Here is a 16576-nt window from a genome sequence, read left to right on the forward strand (position 1 = left end):
ACATCACAAACTCACTGTGATCTTCAAAAGGACCCTTGCAGGAAAATTCACATTTTACACTTTGAAAAAATACAATCCTATGAAATGGAATAAAACATTATTGAGCAAGATTATTTTGAGATAGAATTGAAAAGTCCAATCACAAACTTTCATATACATTGTAAGGTTCATATTAATTTGTACCACATTTTTCTACTATCAGCTTTTAGGATGGGGAGTGGGGCAAACCAAAGAATTCGTTTGTATGGACCAGTAAGCTGTCACTGTGTTGTGTCAGCCCCGTGGTGTATGATGGACATGAGAAACCAGGAGACTCTGATACTCTCTGATGGTCTCCATAAAATCACTATTCATTGTTTTCTTGCTTCTTTATCTACAAACCTCACATTCCTTCTACTTAGGGGAAAAACAAGCCTCGTGCAGATGAACAGTCTACAAGGTGGATCCTTGCTGTCAGTAAAAGATTGGAAACACACACCCTCTTTTCATAAATGAGATGTTTTGATCCAGGCAATCACATTTTATGGGCATTTCAGGTGATAGCCTCTCTGGCTTTAGAGGTGTCTTCTGGAGAACATACCTTATAGCACAATTGATAAAAACCCAGAGCAGTTATTGGGGTTCAACCTGAAGGTCAGAAAAGCAAAACAGCCAGCCACTGGCTCTTCTCTCTACCTCAGTCTGAAATGGTGATCCTGCCTCCAGGAATCTCAGAATGAGACTGTGTCTGAAAGCTGTCTCCTCCCATTTATATTCCTCTCTAGGGCTGGGATTAAAGGTGTGCACCACTACTGCCCAGTTTCTATGGCAAACTAGTGTGGCTACTGGGATTAAAGGTGTGTGTCATCACTGCCTGGTCTGTAAGGCTGACCAGTGGGGCTGTTTTACTCTCTGATCTTCAGGCAGGCTTTATTTATTAAAATGTAAATGAAATATCACTATAATACCTTAGTGTATGAAATTAGTGGGGTAATCAGGGGATTTGGGGGGAACTCCTGCCAATGTCCTGACCAAGGCTCCAGGTGGAAGAGGCAAATGGAAAGTGGAGAAGGCCCGTGAACTCATCTACATAATGAAAGAGTTTGTTATGGAGCCAACAGTGGACTGAACATTGGAATTCAGGGTGCCTCTGTCACAAACATCCCACACTAGCAAATGAGAGTCTGTAGAGAAATAGAATTCAACCCTGCTGTGTCAGAGAGAGGATGAGGCTGGAGGGCAACTTAATATATAACATACCTATACCTGTAAGCAAAGTCCTGAGATGGAAACAGAAGAAACACCGAAATACATTCACAAACATGCCACCAGGTGGATCTCCGGGACACCTTCAGGTGGCACTATTGAGAAACAGAAAATGTGTTCTAGGACTCTCATTCCTATAGCAAGCCTACGATTGGGCTGACTCAACAGTGCTCAGGAGGGGACGAGAAGGAGATGGACATGATTTGCTAAGACAATCCACTTCCATGTAGGAAATCCTCTCTTCCTAAGTCCACATCTATTACCTGTTTCAAAACTGCCTTTTCCTTTCTGGGAAAGCAATGTCTGCTTGGCCCTACCTTTGAGGAATGTGATTCCCTGAAGCTTCTACAAAATCCAGTAAGATGGGAAATCTAATGTTTCTGAACTGTTCAAAAGCTCAGATACCGTTGTCCCCAGCAGACCAATTGACTCATCATTATCCCTTGGGGACTTCACTGACATTTCTCAGGTGATCCCTACATTCGGACAACCCTGGGGATTCTAAGGAGTTCTTCTCTGGAGAGGGGAGGAAATAGAAAGAACAACCGACATACTTGTCAATCAGGGCTCTCAAAACCCACCAGAGATGGTCTCTCTCTGAAGGCTTGAGCTGGAAGCAGACCAAACAGTCTGCCACACACAATCATCCTGGGCCATTTTTGTTTCCTTCCGATTTTCCAAACAGCCTTGGTTTTTGACAATGTTTAATTTTTATTCCCTTTCCCATATGCTGCTGGCTTTAAATCTCTTGGTGATGGTTTAATCCACCCTAAAAAAGATTGGCAGAAGTAGGGATTCGGGAAAAACATCTATTGTTGACAGCAATTAATGTAGTATTGAACACTGAATGTGGAAATAGAATTGGCACCGCACATTGGCAAACTCTAGGCTTCCTCTAACTCAAGAAGCACTTGCCATGTTAATAGCACAATGATGGGGGTGATGGTCATGGCGAAAAGGAGGGTTTATTCTCCTTACTGGGAATGAGGGCATCCAAAAACCAGTCGTTTACCCACTGAGTTGGCTATTCAAATACTGCCTTCAATTGCTTAGCAGTGCCCAGATTTTGAGCCAGACAATGGATATACAAACGAGTGTTCTCATCTTCTACTCAGGAGATACCAGTTACACTTTGTCTCCCCAAGCTATGATGATAAAAAAAAAAAATCATTGTTCCCCTTACCAGATTTCTCTCCTGGGACAATGTTTCCCAGGTTAAAGACCACTGCTGTGTGCACAAACACGTGTGTATTAGTGCCTGCTTTATCCATTAGGCACTAAAATCTATGTTATTATTTGTATACCTTGCCTTGTTAAAATGCCCAGATGCAAGAGTCTAGGAGATAGCCACACTATTGGCTTTTTTTTTATGACATGAGAAAAGTAGCAGTTAGTATTAGTAGGTGAATTATTGGAGTTAAAATTGAAATCAGTAGATGAATGAGAACACTCCAGCTTAGAACCTTTACTTAGGTAAGTTGCCCAAATATTTCTCTGTAGTCAACTGAGCTCAATCTAGGGCAGAAGTTCTCAACCTGTGGATCGCAACCCCTTTGGGGGGTCACGTATCAGATGTTTACATTGTGATTCATAACTGTAGCCACATTATAGTTATGAAGTGGTAAAGAAATAATTTTATGGTTGGGGATCACGACAACATGAATGGTATTAAAGAGTCACAGCAGTAGGAAGGTTGAGAACCACTGCTGTAGAGACCCCAAAATTTTTGTTTTTATCTTTGTTTTTTATAAATATTATATATGTCTCTAGCGTATCCTTTATCTCTACCTCAAGTAGCTGTCTTTTAGTGTTGTACTCCACAGCAACAATATCCTCTGTACCCTAAAACTTGAGATGTATTAACACCCTAAAGCCAGTCTTGCAAATAACTCAATTTGACAGACTTTCTTTCTCTGCACGCTGAAGTACGACTGATTTCTTGCACACTTGAGGAACTGCCTGTTCAGCTACAGCTACCATGTCTTGTCCATACAAAGGCAGCTCAGGAAGGAGCTGGTAGCAAACCAGGATGACTATAGAGACTGTAGCAGCTCTTTGCTTAACAGAATTCACTAACAATCAGTTCAAATTATCACGCACAGTCAGACCGCATGTAATTTGAATCGCTTTTGCACAAAGTAATTCGGTAACAACCAAAAAGAAGAGTTGGATAGCGGTAACTGGAATGTAAAACATGCAGAGAGTACAGTTTACAGCCAAGAGGTATATGATTCTCTTTTTAATTTTGCGACAACTTTTTTAAGTACAGCATTTTTTTAAGTATAGCATTTTGAATGTAAGTGGTTTGCTACATTAAGCAACCATTTGGAGCACACCAGGTTTGCACAGGGAGAATTTTATGGAGAATTTAAACTGCCATTCATAAAGTTATTTTAACTCTAGATCTCTGTTTATATTTTTATTTTTTTAATCCCCCAGTGGGAACTATCTGATGCTCATTAAAAAATCATCTGACACACACACGATTCAGAGCCCGGTCTGTTCAACCCAGAATTCTGACATCTGAAGTGAGTCACATTTTTTTTTTTTTGGGTGAATGTTACTGACAGCTTCTATTTTTTTTTATAGCTTGAATGCTAACAATAATTCCCCCAGATTCCTTCCTTTACAGTGTTATTTGACATTGTCTCCAAAGTATTAAAAAACAGCATGGGCTAAAAGGAGGAACATAGGGAAAAGTGGCATCATATCCTCTCACGGGATGGTATTTTAGAATTAAATAAAGAACCTAGGAAGCTATATTTGGGATGTTATACATAGTTCTTGACATTAACACAGAGAAAATAATTTTTTCCACCTCAAAAATATAAACCAAAATGGGGACAAAAATTAGGAGCTTCCCTTAAAGTTCTTAGAAAAAAAAATTAAAGTGTGTCTTGAAAGTCAGTGTAATAGAAAAATTCCTGTTTGGGTTAGGAGCAATTGCAAGAACCAGTGGGCATAAACTAAGCAACAGGAAGACAGACAGTTAATTAATTTTTTATTACCGCTGAGCAAATGTTATTAATTTAATTCAATTAACATTTATTGAGCACCCACATGCAATAGATGAATCATTGTGACAGCAGCTATTCATTTATTTACTTTACGTTATTAAGGAAACATTTCAATGGTTTCAATTTTGCTCACTAAATGTGACTTGATAATTTTTGTGTCCATATATTCTCTAAGTCTACAATAAAATTGTTAGAGATGTGAGTTACGTCTCTTCCTGCCTGGAGTCTCAGTCTGTTCTTGTTCACAGCTTTTTCTTTTCGTCTTTCCTGTTTCCTTCTCCTCTCTCCCCACCTTTTCTCTCTGCTTCTTCTTTTTTTCTATTTATTTCTCTGATTTACCATCCTTGTCTCACTTATTCATTTCCTTTTACTTCCAGATCTGCATTTATTCCTTAGACTTGATCCCCCTCCCTCCCTCCTTCCCTCCTCCCTTTTCTTTCCTTCATTCTTCCCTCCATTTCTCCCTCCCTTCCACTCTTCCTTTCCCCCTCACTTCCTCTCTCCTCTTCTTTCCCTTTTTCTTCTTTCTAAGATAGAATTTGTCTACCTCATAACCTAGGGGTTGGTTTTGTGGAGCCTACTTCTAAATCTACCCTGCCAGCCAGTTTCTACCCAGCCAGGCTGTATTTGCTGAGTGTAAATTCTGTCCCAGTCATGTGTTCATAGCTGGAGAATCCAGAGTATCAGTTCCTTAAATGCCTGTGGTCACCGCAAATCACACTCTCAAGATGGCAACTGACTCTCGGATATTTTATTTATGCTACCAGCCACATCTTTACAATTTGATGTCCCATTTTACCAAGTCCTTTGTTTCACTGAGGTAGGTAATTCAACCTACCCCAGAAAATTCATGGCTCGATTGTTTTTCCTTGTATGGTCATTGTTCCGGATATTTAGCTCAAAAACTATTCTTTGCCTGGTCCCATTGTTCCATTGATGATTTAGAAGTTCTCGTTCATTCTTCTTTCAGAAAAGCTCTCAAGTCCATGCCGACCTTTTCATCCCCACCAAGACTTGTACCTTCCAGTCTGGATTATCTTTAAGTGGCTGTATATTTTGCTTGTGGGGGTCTAAGCAAGGAACTTGCAAACACCAAGCAGATTTTCTATCACTAAGCTGTATTTCCAGTCCTTGATTTTCTTTGTACAGAGTTCATTGTGTATGTACTTCAGAGTGGCGCTGAACTGACCATCTTTATGCCTCTGTTTGCCGGATGTGGAGATTTTGGGTGTGAATCACCATACGTGGCTGAAGAAAGTGTACATGCTATTATCAAAGTAATGGTTCAACCTTTGCTTTCTGAGCATAATATTCATTAAAAGAAAAAGACCACAAAGCAAGGCAACCCCCTTCCACACACAGTAGAGCTAATATGGCTTGCTGTTACCTGAATAACTTTCCATTCTCAGTATCAATTGACTTCCTCATTATGTGGTGAAGTTGCCTTTTGAAACAGGCAGGACCTTACTAACATTTTAATGTGAGTGACCAACTCCTGAAGCCTCTCTGAGAATTTTAAGAGAAGCCTTTAAAAGAGACTGATTTTAATTTTATTTCCAGATCAAAACACTTAGAGTGTGCATTTCCGATGCATGGACCATTTTTTAAGCTGTAACTGAATTATATTTTCCCTTGGACTTGAGCTACCGCATAGAATTTAGTAGTGTAATTATCTGTGGGGGAAATCAGATCAAGGTAGACGTGTGACATTTCAAGGTATAAGCCACCAAACCGTTCACAAATTATTGTGGTTAGGGAAAGTAGTTCATCCAAGTGACCCTGTAGAAGAAAACTTAATTTAACTGGGCACTGTGGTGCATGTCTTATAAACTCTGAATGTGGGAGGCAATGCAAGAAGAGCATGTGTTAAAATACACACTCACAGCCCTGTCTCCAACCTACTAACCAACCAACCAATATAGAAGTATATAACATATATATGTTGTATTTTTATGTAATCTTATATATTTATGTTCTCATGCATGTGAAGGATTTTATAATGTCTGCATTAATGTTGGAATTTGCAGGTCATTGTTAGACTATATGGTTATATCAATACATTTATCTTCTTGTGCATATGAAGAATTTTTTAATGTCTACACTACTGTTGGAATTTGGGGGCATTTGTTAGACTATATGATTATTTTCTGCAGTTTGGTCATTAAAATATATGATAAGCAAAATATGAGAAGTCACAGAACAAGATCAAACTTGATAACATTATTAGAGTCTGAAGGGATGTATTTCTACATTTACATTTTCTTTGGGTGCCCACAAAACTTGAGACAGGGTCTCTCCCTGTAGCCTAGCCTGGCCTGAGATCTAGAATCGATTAACCCCAACCTCCCTAGAAGCTGGGATTACAAGTGTGTGCCAACACACAAGACATTCTTATTTTCATACTGAAAAACAGAAAAATTTTATAGAGATCAAAGCAAAATAAATAAAAGCCAAATAAAATAAAATAAAAGATGCCACCTTTCATTCCTCCATGTTAATAGAAGCTGATGGACATTTTAAAGAAAAAGCTATTTTTGGTTTTGATTGTGGAACTGAGGGACAAGAAGCTTCCTATGGAAGCCTCAGCCGTTTGAAGTGAACGGGAGTGAGCAATTATTTGACAGGTTGTTGGCTGCTAGATTGGATAAGGCAAAGCCTTGGCTTCAGCCAGTCTAACTTTGGGGCAGAATAAGGGAGACGTGTGTAACTGACTTTTTTTTTCCTGTAATTTTCTCACGGCCTTTAAAGACTTTGCAGTAAAAGCAGCGGTTTTATATATTGTGGCTTTGGTTTGACTTCTGCAGTGACTCAACCCCAGAGACATACGATGAAATGTTTATCAAGAGCCCTGACAAGATGACATTATAAGTCTTTTCAATCAGCCTTAGTGAATCTTGTTGAAAATGTGAGGGAAAAAAACCCACAAGTGTATTATTTCTCCAGACATAATAACAGTGACCGTTCAAGGTGAAAGCGATTAAGAGCAGAAAGAGATGAACGGAGAAGGTTGCAATGGACCCTACCTAGGCTCTCGCAACAACTGCAAACTTCCAGTTTGGGGACTCTATCCTTTCGGTTTTGTTGTTGTCCGTGGCTTCTTTTCTTTTTCCACCTAACTGCCATGGAAAATTCCCTTGGTTTTCTGCTCACTGCCACACGTTGCTTTGCAGGCAGACCTTGGCTACATGAAGTACTTTTATAGGCAGGTTCTGAGCCGGTAACAAGGAGCAGTGCAGACCAAAGAGGCGTTTGAATCTTCTTCCGACGTGAAAACAGTTTGCAATTATGAGTCCCCATTTCGTTTTTATGCACTTGCTTTCAGTTTAATGCTTTAAAGAAGTGTTTCAGGAAATAAAGATGATGTTACCCAAGGAAAAAAAAAATAGGGAGCAGCTTTTATAGTTCCATGTGCTGGGTGGTTAATGAGTTTAGGGCTCTGAAAAGACAAATTAAGCCAATCAGGCTATAAACTCAAGTATGAGCTGTGTATCACATACACTATTAGCGTTTGATATAAGTGCTAAACACTCACACTGTCCCGAGAGCATCCTCAACTGTGTGAAAGCTGTGTCAGCTTATTTTTCCCAAGACCTTGATGGTGGGTTCAGCTTTGTCAGGTACACTATCACGGGTCCAGCCCACAGAGGTCTGTCAGAGAGCTGTCGCTGCGTGCGGGTGAGGAGGCAGGTGAAGGTACTAGTGTATCCTCCCAGGGACACAGCTACTGAAAGGTGGAGCTGCAGCAAGGACCTCTCTGTGCCGCCAGATCCTACAGTCATCCAGCCCTGCTCTCCAAGCTACAGTTCCCAGACAGGATGATGGGAAGTTGGATTGTTTTGCAGAAGGACTTTTTTCGCCCCTGCTGACTCTTCAGTGTAGCTGATCGTGCTTATAGGTAATTAGGATACACTTTAGAAGTCTGTTGATGGCGAGCTGGGTAACTAATGATTGGCTTTTGCAAACTCAAGCCTAGTTCGGGAAGCTGCCGACACCTGCTATCCAGTCCCTATGGAAACTCTAAGAAGCTGAAATCCTCACTGTAGTTCTTTCTGAGTTTCTAGTCCTTTGACTATCATAGATGCTTCCTCTTCCTTTCGGCAGTGATTCCCGAGGGATGCAGACTCCTTTCATACTGAATGTCCCAGCACAATGTCTGGCGGAAAGCAAGTGTCACCTGCTTTTCAGATGACAAAAGCAAAGTGGGTCTCTGAACTTTCAGGGGACAATGGCTTCATCCCTAGGAGAGTCATTCTGAATTCACCCCCTCGTCTTTGTCTTTTGCTCTTAGTATCGATGCTGATCCTTGTTGGTGTTCATATAGTATTTTTGGGCTAAAATGCATTCCGATTTATACTTTTAACTCAAAGCAAAACAAAATTTGTATTGGTATGTAAAAATGTAAGGAATATAGGAAGACACAAAGACAATAAAATGCTCTCTGACACTTCCCATTTCATATCTGTTGTTGCTCTTGGTTTCCCCAGGTTGGAAATACCTTGTGGTTATATATACATATGCATGTGAATGCTTACACATACATTAATTAGATTTTAAATTTTTACATATTAGAATTCCTGCTATATTTTACCTGGTAAAGATCATTATATGTTAATTAGATCATAATTGCAATACTAATATATTAATGTCTATTTGAAGAGCCAGTTGGTATTATATTTTCTGACTTAAATTAACATATGGATATAAATAAAAATTCATTCTTCTAAGAGTCTTGCCTAAAGACTCAACTCATGCTCCAGGCCTGTGATAGGTTCTACAGATAGCATGCATCCCCAGCTTCCCCATGATTACACTGGCACACTGCTACAGAGAACATAGCTAAGTGACCTGTCAGTGATAGAGCTGGGATTTTACCAAGGGAAGCCAGGCTACAAGTCAAGCCTCCTAACCAATGTGTTAGACTGTCTGTCTCAGCCAACATTCAACGGACATGTACTGTAACATTATTGAATATGGTATTCAAGTTAGCACTGTTCTACACCCACTTCCCTACGCCCTGAAGATTACTGAAACAATTCAAGTCTTTGCTCAACAGTCACCTCCTCAAAGCATCCTTCCATTTTGTCCAGTTGGAGTCAGATCTTGACTTTACACTCCCCCAAGGGTCTTCTGAAAATATGTGCTTTGATTGTGATGACCAGGATGGGCCTCACTAGCCTTCCATGGTTAAATGTCAGGGAGACTGTCAAACAGAGCACTGTGCATCGAAGCTACCTTTAATTTTCACCTTAAACCTACAGAATGTGACTTTGGGATTATAATAATGTCAAGGCTGGAGGACTCTTGTAGGAAGTAATTCAGTAAAGCTTGCAATCAGCAATTTTTATTGTGTTGGTGTTTAATTTTCCACATTGGCTTATTTGTTTACTTGAGATGGGATGCATATCTTTCCACACTTCAGATGCCATCTTTCAGAGACTCTGTCTGTTAACTAATTACTACATCCTAGAAAAGCACCTAGGAATGTTGCAGGGAGGGGCCACTTGTTGGTCCCAGCCACCCGTCTAGCTTAGCTCTGAAATAACCACACAGAAACTGTATTAATTAAATCATTGCTTGGCTCATCAGCATGTCTACGTGTGGCCAGCCAGGGACCCATGGCATCCCTCTGACTCTGCTTTCTTCCTCCTAGTATTTCATTTAATTTTCCCCACCTACCTAAGTTCTGCCCTATCAAGGGCCCAAAACAGTTTCTTTGTTAACCAATGAAAGCAACACAGAGACAGAAGGATCTTCTACACCATAGGAAACAGAGGATACCCACAGAATGGGGAACAAAGACTGCATACTGTTGCTAGTGTGGCATACCAGGCACTGTCAGTGCTCCATCCAATGAAATGTAGGTTGTTTCTATTTTTGCTGTTATAAATACTCTTGAAATAAATGTCATACATGTGAGTTTGGTCTCATATTTGTTAGTTTTTATAGTTTGAGACTATAGGAAAAGATTGATGTAATTTGCTTTCCAGAAAAATCAGTCCATTTTGACTCACACCAAGAATAAAAGAGAAGAATTTCTCTCTTGTTCTGTAGCCAATTCTAGATTTTACCATTACAATAATTTATTTTTATCAGTTTGAAGGGAACTTGGATTTGAGCGCACACTTTCCAGCAGCTGAATAAACAGTCTTGTACTGCTACAAGGGTTGGGAAGGATTTTTTTTATGCCCACTGCCTTTCTGGGGATTTTTTCTACTACAACTAGATCCTAGGTAATTTAGAAAATAATCAAGTTACATGGGATTGGGCATTAAAAAATACTCATTATGTATTTATAGATCAATAAATTTTTGTTTTAAGTATTTATTGAATGGATGCTAATTGGACTCTTTAAATGAAATCCTGATTCTTTGGAAGTGACAGACATAGCCCTTGAAGGTTTGGATGACTTCTATTGATTTCCAGGCCTTTATGGACTCATCATCCATCTAAGGCAGGCTTATATAAGCATTAAGTACGTATAAGGTATACACAGTGGCCCTTGGGACTCTGGAAGCCAAGCCACACTGGCAAAAGATAAAGAGATAGGAAAGAGAGAAGCAAACCACAAGCTTAGTCATATCTTCTGCACCCTCTCTGCACCCAGGCGAGCTACTGAATCTATGAAGAGGCCCAAAAGAAAGTTTAAAACTTATATTCTTTTTAAAATTTATTTTTATTTTATATGCATTGGTGTTTTGCCTGCATGTATGTCTGTGTAAGGGTGCTGAATTCCCTGGAACCAGAGTTGTAGACAATCATGAACTGCCATGTGGATGCTGGGAATTGAACCTAGACTTTCCAGAAGAGCAGCCAGTGCTCTTAAGCTCTGAGCCATCTCTGCAGCCCCTAGACCTATATTCTTAATAACCTTCCTGGTATAAATTTATCCCAATAGTCTCCAAAGTGGCAAAAGTGTGCCTATGGGGAGGCACAAGTCTATCTAATGAAGATGGAGCATGATTTCCTATATATGTATATTTATTTTATATAGTAAATCTTTGCATACCTTCTGGTATATTCAAGTTAAAATGGTGGTGTCTGCATCTATAGATTTTCTCTCTCTCTTTCTCTCTCTGTATGTATATACATAGGTATAACATAGACTTGGTATCCATCCCATCCCCTGGTATTTTTCCACTGAAGATTTACAAGGTTCCCAGTAAAAAGTTTGGAGACCGCTGCCCTAAGTAAAAGACCAAGGTCACCCCTTTATATTCTCTCCTACCTAAGGAATTTTCTTGTGCTTTCTTTGGGTGCCCAGGGTGTGGTTGCTGGAACACGGACAGCCACAGCAGCTGCAGTAGTGGCCTGGGTAGACTTTTCCTCTGAGTTTCTATAGTGGTAACAGGATTAACAGGCTCTATTCTGGAAGAACTTGGGTGGCATAACACCTCCCAGCAGAACTATTCCTGACAGGGATGTGCAGATGGAAATGCATATTTATGTCACTTAAAGCCTACAAGAGACACAAGGATTTGAGCTATAACAATAAATAGAAAAAATCTTCAGCATTTTTTGGTAACCCATACTCAAGTGCACTGAGTGTGCTTGGTGAAAGACCTACAGTCTGCTCTTTGTCCAAGCACAAAGTATTCAGCATTCAAGCACGTTGAGGTGAACTCCTCTTCTGCATAGATTTTGGAGTGTTAATATAAGCTATCACAAAGTTAGTCTAAAATTTCAGGTCTTAAAAATAACAAGACAGTTTTGTAAAGTGTTTGGGCCATTTCAGTTGGAGAGGGGATCTACATTTAAATAGAATGTCCACTTGTTCTATTTATTAATTATGACAGGTTTCTGGAAATTCTTTCCATAGCCTATGTAGTCATTGTAATAACAAATTGAAGGTACTCTCTAGGAGTCTTTGATATAGTTTCTCCTGTTCTTATTTCAAAACACTTGGGAAAAGAAGAATATACACATACATAAGATATAGAATGAACAACCCAGGTAAAGATTCACACAAAATTATCAGTCCATTGGAACTGAAGAAAACTGTCAATCTGGCACTTGTAATAGCTCTAGAGAGGGTAAGAAAAGATCACCTGTTCTTTGCTTGCCCTGTCAGGAGACATAGTTTGGCTCAGTCTGCTGGGTGGCCATCTCCCCCACCCTACCCCCAAAAAAGATATGTCACTTCTTAATATGTCCAAGAGAAATCCCAACCTGGAGATTGTTTGTCATAGCTGAAAGACGGAATTGGCTCAGAATTATGCATAGTTCCCACTAGACTACAAGTAAGAAGTTTAAAAAGAAAAGAGGATTAGTTAGCCATGATACAATGGAAATGAAACATGATGAAGATAGATCCAGAGGGGCATTCTTTGATGGAGGAGGGTCATCTTTCTATCTGTTGTTTCATTGGTTAATCAATAAAGAAAACTGCTTGGCCTTTGATAAGACAGAAAATTAGGTAGGCGGAGTAAACAGAACAGAATGCTGGGAGGAAGAAGCCGAGTCAGACAGACGCCATGCCTCTCCTCTCTGAGATGGAAGCAGGTTAAGAATCTCCCTGGTAAGCCATCAGCTTGTGGTGCTACACAGATTATTAGAAATGGGTTAATCTAGATGTGAGAACTAGCCAGTAAGAGGCTAGAGCTAATGGGCCAAGCAGTGTTTAAAAGAATATAGTTTATGTGTAATTATTTTAGGGTATAAGCTAGCCAGGCAGCCGAGAGCCGGGGAGGCAGGAATGCAGCCCGCCGCTCCTACTGCAATTGTTGAAATAAGGAAGATGCAAAGAGGGCAAAGGTCTAAGTGCAGAATTAAACTCTTCTTTAGAGTTAGTAAAACAAACGGTAGCAAAACAAAACAAAAAACAGCCAAAACCAACACTACAGAAGATAGTAGCAGTAACATAGACATCAAATATTAAAAACAAAAAATCTCCCATAGAGTAAAAATAAAGGACAAAGAATTAAAACTGATAGGGTGAGGGCGATGTTTGGCAGGGAGGTCACAGCTTACAGATCCCATCTGAGAGAGAGAGTGACCTGAAGTAATCAAAGCTATCTGAACATGAGCTTTGTACAAAGATGACCCTGAAGTATTTACTTTTGAGTAATATCTTTAAAACATGCACCCTGGTGCATAAAGTTTAGTAAAATGATACCCATAATCCAAGAGAATATTTTGAATTATAAAAGTATATTTAAAAAATTTAAAGCAAGCAACCAAAAGAAAAACACTAGACTTTATAAGAAAAAATTGTCCTCAAATCATTTTTATACAATACCCAGAAAGCAGCAAGGTAAAATATTGGGGTTTTTGGAAGAAGATAACATCCCATTAGTTTATTCTTGATCAGATTATCATTTCTATGAATAAGTATAATAACTTCATCCTATGTTTCCAGAAGAAAATTTTCCACCATCATAAGCACGTTTATTTTTAAAAGCATATTTATTTTACTTTTATTTATGTTTGTATGTCTCTTTATGTGTATGCACACCTTTGTGCAGGTGCCCATGGAGGCCAGTAGAGGGCATCAGATCCCCTGGAACTGAGTTACAGGTGGCCTTAAGCTCAAGGACACGGGTGTTGGGAACAGAATTCAGATCCTCTGCAAGAAACAATTGTAATGTCTGAGCAATTCCTCCAGCCCCATAAGCATGTTTCTTGAAAAGATTATTTAAATTATTTTCAGTGATAGAAAACCTGGGAAGTTATGTCTTCTAGTAACATCAAAAGCTACATCCGTATAGTCTCTCCAACATGATTACCAAAATGTGAACCGAACAAGGACACCAATGAACATGCCACAGTGGATGGAGAAAAACCCACGAGGCTTCAGTCCTACACAAGAACTACAAAGCAACTGAGGAGACCTGGGACCAGGGAGAGGTGTCTTTCCCAAGAAAAGACCACACCAATTGGTTGTCCATTGCCAAACAAATCTGAAAGCAGGCATACAGGTAATATTATATAGACTGGGCAGGTAATATTTAGGAATGTGTAAGTATATACAACACACACACACACACACACACACACACACACACACACATATATATATATATATATATATATATATATATATATACAATAACAGCTAATGAAAAAAGAGGCCATAAATTTGAAGGAGAGTAGAGAAAGGTATACATATGGGAGGATATGGATAGAAGAAAGGATTTAGAAGTTTTGTAATTATAATCTCAAAAGTAAAATAAATAAAAATGAAGTAGCTATGACAAGAAGGAAACCATCAGTTGGTACAAGCTGAACTTAAAGATTCTAAGACAAATCTCAACACACACCTTCACCATGACTAAGCTCAGCTCTGGATTCTGGAAGCATACAGAGGTCTGGAACTAAGATGGTGTGTGGGTGTAATAACTAAACATACCTCTGAATTACTTTTTATTCTTCTGTGTAGAAGTAGCCTAGAAACCATAAGCTGAAAGAGCGCTCTACCGCAGACATGTTTTCTGCATTATTCAAATGCTGCCAGGCATGTTTAATATGTTTTTACTGTTCCATTTTCGGAAGTCTTCAATTTCCTCTTTAAAAATTTGTATTATTTTATGTGCACAAGTGTTTTGCCTACATGCATGTATGTATACCATGTGCATGCCTGCTCCCCACAGAGGCCAGAAGAGGGTGTCAGATTCCCTGGAACTGAAGTTGTATATGTTTTTGAGCCACCACGTGGGTGCTGGGAAGGGAACTCAGGACATCTGCAAAAGTAGCCAGTTCTTTTAATTACTGAGCAATTTTCCAGCCCCCAAGTTTTCAAATTATCTTAATAGTCATTTCAATGCAAAATGTTTTCAACAAAACCTAAGAAAATATTCTTTTCCTGAATAGTCTGTTACAAAATGGCATACACCTGAAATACTTTTAGAAGAGTAATACTTAGAAATATATGCTGTGCATATGCTCAGAAACGCTTCCAGGCAGTGTTCTTTCAAAGGGTGCTATCTTCATGGTAGAGATGAGAGAGTGAGACAGCCAGAGTGAGTGGTCATTGCACAAAGCCTGAATGGCTCTCTCTTTAGAAGGTTCCTTGTTTCTTTTATTAGACAAAACACACACCAGATGAACACAACATATCTCTAATTCTTCACTGAGTCTGAAAAAAAAATTTAAAAAGAGAAAACTAAAAGCATTTGAGAAAAGACTCTGGAAGTGTGACTTTGATGAAAAGACCTCTTTAGGGTCATGGAAAATGTCAAAGCTACAGAGAAAGAGAGCAGCCAGCAAAGTAATCCCATAGGATTGCAGTGTGCTCAATCCCCACGCTGCTTTCATAACCACCATCCAGCTATCTGCAGCCCATCCCAACAGCACAGCAATACAGACAAGCTTGCATCATCTGATAGGCCAGTTTCCATTATATTCTCTCTGACTACAGTGACTTCTTTCTTTGTCAGTTCACTAAAGTCCTCATGGTCTCTAAAGGACTTGGTTGAGCCAGGTATGGAGCGCACACCTGCACTACAGTACTTGGGAGGTAGAGGCTGTCGACTTACTTCAAGTTCAAGGCCAGCCTTGGATACAAAGTAAGGATCAGGTCAAATAAAGCTTGCCTTTATTTGTGATTCCTTGCCTCAAACAAATAAACAGAAACCAAAAAGGATTCAGTGGCCAAGGGATATTGTTTATTTAACAAATATTTGTCTATTGCAATTGTAATTAAAAATTCTATCACGGGTCTGGAGAGAGGGCTCAGAGGTTAAGAGCATTGATTGTTCTTCCAGAGGTCCTGAGTTCAATTCCCAACAACCACATGGTGTCTCACAACCATCTGTAATGAATTCTGCTACCCTCTTCTGGCCTGCAGGCATACACACAGACAGATCACTGTATACAAAATAAATAAATAAATCTTAAAAAAATTCTATCACGACTGGGTATGTGGGGTGAATTCAATCTATTTTTGCCTCACACAGTGATTTCAAACTCTCAGTGGCCTTTGATGAGTAAAATAAAGGTAGGTAATTCCAAGGTCGGAGAGATGACCCAGTGGCTGAGAGGGTATACTGCTCTTGCAGAGGACCCCAGTTCAATTCCCAGCACTTGTGTCCACATCAAGAGGGTCATACCAGCTGTAACTTCAGTTTTGGGGATGATCTGGCACCCTCTTCTGGCCTCTATGGGCACTGCACTCACATGATCACACATTCATACATAAACTCATAATTAAACAAAATAAACTCTTTTTTAAAAGAAGGTAATTCTCTTCTGTTTGTACCTGGCATTTGATTCCCCCAACAAGGGAGGGAAGCCATGGTGTGATATGTTTTCTAGTGTGTGTGTGTGTTACATGCACACAGTCACATAGATGTTTACACATGCCTGTGTGGGTTTATATG

At 39.5% G+C, this 16576-nt stretch overlaps 1 protein-coding gene across 2 annotated transcripts in view; it reads right to left on the reverse strand.

The window, feature by feature from the left end:
- The window catches only part of Mdfic2 (MyoD family inhibitor domain containing 2), a 114416-nt gene that overhangs the window by 10543 nt on the left and 87297 nt on the right, over positions 1 to 16576 (reverse strand). The gene's annotated exons all lie outside the window — the stretch shown is intronic.

Source organism: Microtus oregoni, unplaced genomic scaffold (genome assembly GCF_018167655.1).
Source record: "Microtus oregoni isolate MIOR12 unplaced genomic scaffold, Mior012 000002F_ref0000024, whole genome shotgun sequence".
In the NCBI taxonomy this organism is placed as follows: domain Eukaryota; kingdom Metazoa; phylum Chordata; class Mammalia; order Rodentia; family Cricetidae; genus Microtus; species Microtus oregoni.